This window comes from Ctenocephalides felis, unplaced genomic scaffold (assembly GCF_003426905.1).
Source record: "Ctenocephalides felis isolate EL2017-DRISC unplaced genomic scaffold, ASM342690v1 CF-g0.4_SCAFFOLD_02936, whole genome shotgun sequence".
In the NCBI taxonomy this organism is placed as follows: Eukaryota; Metazoa; Arthropoda; class Insecta; order Siphonaptera; family Pulicidae; genus Ctenocephalides; species Ctenocephalides felis.
Window position 1 is genome coordinate 1 of NW_020539090.1, and position 7648 is coordinate 7648.

Here is a 7648-nt window from a genome sequence, read left to right on the forward strand (position 1 = left end):
ATATCAGCTCCATTCTCTCTAAGGTTACTGTTTTATCTAAATTTAATGTTTCCAATTCTTTTGATTTAGTAAAAAATTTAAAGAATTTTACAATTCCTTCCAATTCTTCCTTTGTTAGTTTTGATGTCATCTCCCTTTTCACAAACATTCCTTGGGATTTGGCTTTAGAAGCTGTTTCTGCTCGCTGGGAATGATATCCAACCACACACTTCGATTGACTTGGTTTGGTTTAAGACGATTTTAAATTTCATTTTTGTTAACACTTACTTTTGTTTTGATGATCGATTTTATTCGCAGATTTTTGGTTTACCCATGGGGTCTAGTATTAGCCCCCCTGTGGCTGATTTAACACTACAAATTTTAGAAAATTTTGTTTTATCTAATCTTTCTGTTGCACCTCACCTTTATTATAGATATGTTGATGACGTTCTGTTGTGCCTTGACGATTCTCAGATTGTAGACACATTAGACTCTTTTAATTCTTTTAACAAACATTTGCAGTTCACCCGTGAGATTGAGTCGGATGACTCTATTAGTTTTTTAGACTTAAGAATTACTAAAAATAAAGTAAACAATTCTGTCCTGACTGATTGGTATCAGAAACCAACGTGGTCAGGAAGATATTTAAATTATTTGTCTTTTCATTCGCGTTCCATTAAAATTTCTGTCATTATCTCTCTTATAGACAGGGCTATTTTACTAAGTAACAGCATGTTTTGGGAAAAAAATTTGACTCTTATTCGTTCCGTTCTCAAAGACAATAGTTACCCTTCGCACTTGGTCAACAACATCATTAATAATAGATTAATTTATTTACAAACGAATTCTAATAATTCAATTTCAACCTCTTGTTCAAATTCAATAGCTTCCTCTTCCGCCCAATACAAAGGAACTATCTGTTTACCTTTTTTAAGCAATTTTTCATATTTTTTAAAAAAGTTATTTTCTTCAGAAGGATTCCGATTAGTTTTTAGTTTTGATAATACGTTTAATTGCCTTTTTTCGGTTCTTAAGTCTGGAACCCCGTCTGATAGGGTCACCGATTCTGTTTACAGGTTGGATTGCAATGATTGCAACATGTGTTATATTGGAGAAAGTTCCCAGTATATTTATAAGAGAGTTAATCAACATATTTATAATTCAAAAAATCCAAACCAATTCAAAACGATGTTTTCAGATCATATGCTCAATCTCAATCACACTTTTAACACTTCACATCCGGTTATCCTTTATATCGAAAAAAATAGTGACCTTAGAAAATTTGCTGAATCCTTTTTTATTTCTTTAAATTCCTCCTCTTGTGTTAATAAACGCAATTCATCCCACCTTTTACATGATAGTTACCAGATTGTTATTGATTTTATTAAAAAAACAAAAAATTAATTTGCTTATCTCTTCATATTATTTTTTACAATATTGTTTTTTCTTTCTCTAACTTTCACATGGTTTGCTGTTCCTTTTGATCAATTCCAGTTAAAGCACTGTGTTCGAGGCGTTTTCGTGTCTCGAGAATCTGTCCTTGATGCGTCCCCTCCCATTCCTATTAATACTTCTATTGAAATAATTCAGTCGAGTCTGGATGCTCGGTATGGGCGTGTTTCTCGCTTCACAATATGCATTTCATAACTTTTAGTCAAATTAGTTTTCAAATCTTTTAGTTATTCATAATTTTTTCTAAAAAAATGTTTTTCTATAATATGTTATTAAGTTTAATTTTTTAAAATAAATTTTTGTTGAGTGTTTTTTCCTGTGGTGTGTATAATGTTTCTCTATGCTATAATTAATCTAATTTGTTCTTTACATTAGTTAATAAAATTTTCAAATTGTTGTAGTTGCTGAATGATGACACGCATCTTGTGTCGAAACGTATAAATAAAAGTTTTTATACTTTATACCTTTTTTATTTCGACGAATGGGCTGCTAGTTACTTTGAGATATATATATATATATATATATATATATATATAAAACAAATAATTATGTATTTTATACATTTTTACATCTACCTTTTTCGGTCTTTTCGTAAATTATTTTTGTTTTCCTACAGTAGTGTCATGTGATTGTGGTGTTGTAAAATGTTTTAGTAAAGTGGGTTTTTCCTGATCTGGTGTGTATAATTTGTTGCTTTTTCAATTAATTTTTCCATTGTATAAATTCATTTTTTTGAAACCTTTTCTTTATATTGTAAATTTCTTTTAGCTGAATGATGAGACACATCTAGTCTCGAAACGTATAAAAAATAAATTAAATTGTTTACATTCGACGCATTGGCTGTTTTATTCATTTCAATATATATATATATATATATATATATATACATTTTTATTTCTTTTGTGTTTAGCTTATAAGGATGAATCTTTTGTAACAATGTGTGTAAAATACTATTGTTAAAAATAAATGCTTTTTAAAATTCAATTTCTTTTTTTGTAATTTTTGAATTCAAACGGTCTATAATATTGGTGCATTTCTATAGTATTTTTTGTACGCACCCGTTCTACGATCGACGCGTGCGCACCAAGGGAGAGCAGCTCGAACTAACCCCGGCAAGTTGACAGTTAACGTGGCAACAAAATATGCCCCGAGAGAGCGATCTATATACTCTTCTTTTATCTATGCTTGAATTAATTTTGTTTTCTCCGTGCTGTCACTATGGGTGCGTTCGACTTGGACGCTTACGCGCTGTGAGCGCGCCGTGAGCGCGCTTTCATCGTTCGACTTGGCGCTGTGAGTATCACATAAGTACGCTCGTAGCATCATCGTAGCATGTTCGTAGGTTCGTAGCACATATTTTGCGCTCACATATGCTCACGCCACAGAGGTAGGGCAGCGTGAGCGTGAGCGTCAGTTGTTTTTACTATCTGTCATTTCATTTATTTATTAATTGTCAAATTCTTTATAATTCCGCAAAAATGGCAAGCTGTAGATCACAATTATTTTTTAATATTAATATTGATATTAATTAATTTTAAATTTAATTAATTTTAAATAATTTTAAATTTTAATTTTAATGTTACTACTAATTAAACATAAGCTAACCAAATTTCATTTATTTATTAACTGTTAAATTCTTTTTAATCCCGCTGAATGATCCAGAAAATTTACACAATTACCGTTACCGCCAGTTGCCGCCATTTTGATGCTTATTGACGCTCACAGTATACAAAACGAACGGAATTTAGTTATCGATTCTGAGCGCTTATCAGCCAAGTCGAACGCTAAAAATTCGTGCTTATAAGCGTGAGCGCTCACAGCGCGTAAGCGTCCAAGTCGAATGCACCCTATATGGGCCTATTTGTCCAGTAGACATGTGATGAGTGTTGACGAGCCCTTATAGTGAATGCGGTGCGTGTTGACAGCCTGCTACATATATATATATATATATATATATATATATATATATATCTATATATATATATAAATCTCGTGTCACGATGTTGGTTCGCGATGGACGCCCAAACTACTGGACCGATTTTGAATTTTATTGGATCATCGTGTGCATATATATCCAACTTAGGTTATAGGAAATTTTGAAAAGTAAATTTAAAATATAAATGCATAATTTTTATAAATTTCAAAAAATTTTGACAGAAAATGACCAAAAAAAAAACAAAACACTAAAATGACAAGTGTCAAAATTAGAAAAAAAAATTGACAGTTCAAAAATATAATTCAAAAACATGTACATATATAGATATATCCAACATTTATATCCAAATTAGATGCAATGCTATATTCAAAATCACTGTATATAGTTTTAAATCTAATTAAAAGTCAATGTTTATAAATTTAAATGAAAGTTGACATTAAAAAAACGTGAATTGACATTTGACAATATTTATAAAAATTATTAGATAAATAGATTTATAATTTATATTCATTTGATTTGCTTACGAAATTAGTTTGGATACCAAAACTTCCTCAAAACATTATAGATCACAATAAAAAAACGACATATTAAATTTAATATTATTAATAAACAAAATTTTGACAGTTCACAAAAATTGAATTTTTGACGACTTCAATAAGAAACAAATACATTAATTATTCAAAGTTTTGTTATAGTCAATATTGTAGATACAAAACATTATTGAAAAATATATTATATCACATTATATTAAATTTCGACCAAGAAGGAAATATTTATTTTATTTTATATTTTCTATAAATTTAGATACATTTTGACAGAAATTTACTAAAAAAAAAAAACAAAACACTAAAATGACAAATGTCACTATTTACGGATTTATGATTTCTGAAAAAAATTGACAATTTTAAAAATATATTATTTTTACTTATTGAAAAAGGAACAGATGTATTATAATATATCCAACAGTTATATCCAAATTAGGCAAAATGCTATATTCAAAATAATAGTAATATATAACGTTTATAGATTTAAATAAATTTTGATAGTTGTTAACTAAAAAAAAAGTGAAATGTTATTTATCAATATCTATGGAATGTATTAGATGAATAAATTTATAATTTATATTTATTTGGTTTGCTTAACATATTAGTCCGGATACTAATACGTCCTCAAAACAGAATAAATCAGGATGAAAAAGCGACATATTGAATTTAACTTTAATTATAAACAAAATTTTGACAGGTCAAAAGAATTAATATGTTTAACGAATTCAAATAGGAACACATACATTAATTATTCCAACTTATATTACAAATCAAATTTAAGATACAGAATAATAAAATTTATCAAATTTAAATAAATTTGGACGGTTACGAATTTAAAACAAATGCCGAAAATGACGTTCGTTAATATTCCGGGAAATTTATGAATAAATTGATTTATGATTAAGATTTTATTTGCTTAAGTTGTTCATTCAGGTAAACATCACAAAATTAATATAAATCATGATTGAAAACTGAATATTATATCATATTATATTAAATTTCAAAGTGCTAAAAATCAAACATAAATTTGGACTCGAATTCCTCAGAACTTTATCCATGTTAGTTACAGGGATAGTATGAATATCAATTTATAGTCGGAAATTTATATCATAAGCGTTTTGTAAGTAATCACAAATTTTAAAAAATGCATTGAAATCGATGAGTGTCTAATCATGGAAAATTTTGAAAGAAAATATTGAAGGCTTATAGAAAGTTCTCAATAGTATGTGACCAATAGTATGTGAAACCATTTCTAAATAAAGCATCGTAGAACATGTTAAAATGTTAGCTAAAGTAAATAGGACGTAATACCAAATAAGATATAACAAATTTATAAATATCACTTGGTTATTCATTATACATTTTGTAATATACTCATTTATTCAAATATTTAATTATTTCAGTTTATTCATTATTTAAGTTAAAAAAAAACACTTTAGTCAATAGTATTGATCCATCATATTCAAATTTTAATTCCGATTTTATTTATTTTTGGATTGATATGAATTTTTTATAACAAAGGTTTCAAATTTGGTTGTCAAACGGATTCAAATTTCAATCAGACGAATTTTAATAAGGGCCGTTGCAACGCAAGGCTGGGTATGCTAGTATATATATATATATATATATATATATATATATATATATATATATATATATATTGAAATATGTGAGTTTGGTGTTGATATATATTTTGATGAGTTATTTATAATCGGGCAGTAACACCAAGTAAAAAAAAACTAAAGTAATTTTGAAATACTTTATTTATCCATACGTTTCGGTCTTCATCGAGACCGTCATTCAGTGGAAAAACTAAAAGATTTTATATGATGTAGAAGGAAAATAATATAAAGTTATAAAACTTATATATAAGTACTTACAGAATTAATTATACAAAAATACGCTACACTATTACACTATGATAAGCCAAGCTATTAATAATTGAAACATTTAAACTAATTATTTTTTTTGACAATTTTTGGGTTACATTATAGTGTGTACAAGTTGGCTAACGACTAAATACTGAATGAATTGTGTTTACAAATTTTTCGAAAGTGTAAAAAGACCGGCAAACATATGTTTTTTGTAAAATAATAAAATAATAAAAATGCACGCTTCATTCAGATATAGTGGTGATTTTGAAATGGTCTAGGATTATTTTATAGTCATTGCAATGCGAATTGTTGTCAGTTCTTAAATTTATGGCCCTATCCTTGTGTAAAGATATTAGACATCCTTCGCTAAATCGTCTTTTAAATAAATTATTTTCGAAATGTAAAATCGTGGGATTGGAACAATCAATGTTATGTTTGAGCTCAAACCAGTCAGAATTTACACAAAAGAACATCACAACTCGAAAAATAAAAACCAGAATAAAACTAACGGATCATATTAATCAGCTCAAACATAACATTGATTTTTTCAATCCCACGATTTTACATTTCGAAAATAATTTATTTAAAAGACAATTTAGCGAAGGATGTCTAATATCTTTACTAATTTTCTTTTTTCAATCCATCAGTCGACAAGTAGAATTCTTTTAAATCCTGTGGCAAGATGCAGCAATGTCTTTGCTCCCAGGAATTTAATAACAAACGTTCACATGCTTGTTTTTTGTAAATTATCACATTCCTTATACGAGGAACATTTTCTAAAATCATGCTAAGTAAATTTTAAGCACATGGTAAAATAATTATGTTGATTTCTTACCGAAAACATTCGGCAAACCGAGTAATAAATTTTCATAAAAACTGTCTTCTATAGACATTGTAATATAAATTTTATTTCACAATTATTTTAACTTATAGGTACAATAAGGGTGCATTCGACTTGGACGCTTACGCGCTGTGAGCGCGCCGTGAGCGCGCTTTCATCGTTCGACTTGGCGCTCTGAGTGTCACATAAGTACGCTCGTAGCATCATCGTAGGATGCTCGTAGCACATATTTTGCGCTCATACGTGCTCACGCCACAGAGGGTACGTTCGACTTGGACGCTTACGCGCTGTGAGCGCTCACGCTTATAAGCACGAATTTTTAGCGTTCGACTTGACCGATAAGCGCTTAGAATCGATAACTAAATTCCGTTCGTTTTGGATACTGTGAGCGTCAATAAGCATCAAAATGGCGGCAACTGGCGGTAACAGTAATTGTGTAAATTTTATTACTTTCTGGATCATTCAGCGGGATTATAAAGAATTTAACAATTAATAAATAAATGAAATTTGGTTTGCTTATGCTTAATTAATACTAATATTAAAATTAAAATTTAAAATTATTTAAAATTAATTAAATTTAAAATTAATTAATATTAATATTAATATTAAAAAATAATTGTGATATACAACTTGGCAATTTTGCGGGATTAAAAAGAATTTTACAATTAATAAATAAATGAAATTTGGTTAGCTTATGCTTAATTAATAGTGATATTAAAATTGAAATTTAAAACTATTTAAAATTAATTAATATTAATATTAATATTAAAAAATAATTGTGATATACAACTTGGCATTTTTGCGGGATTATAAAGAATTTAACAATTAATAAATAAATGAAATTTGGTTAGCTTATGCTTAGTTAATAGTAATAATAAAATTGAAATTTAAAATTATTTAAAATTAATTAAATTTAAAATTAATTAATATCAATATTAATATTAAAAAATAATTGTGATCTACAGCTTGCCATTTTTGCGGAATTATAAAGAATTTGACAATTAATAAATAAATAAAATGA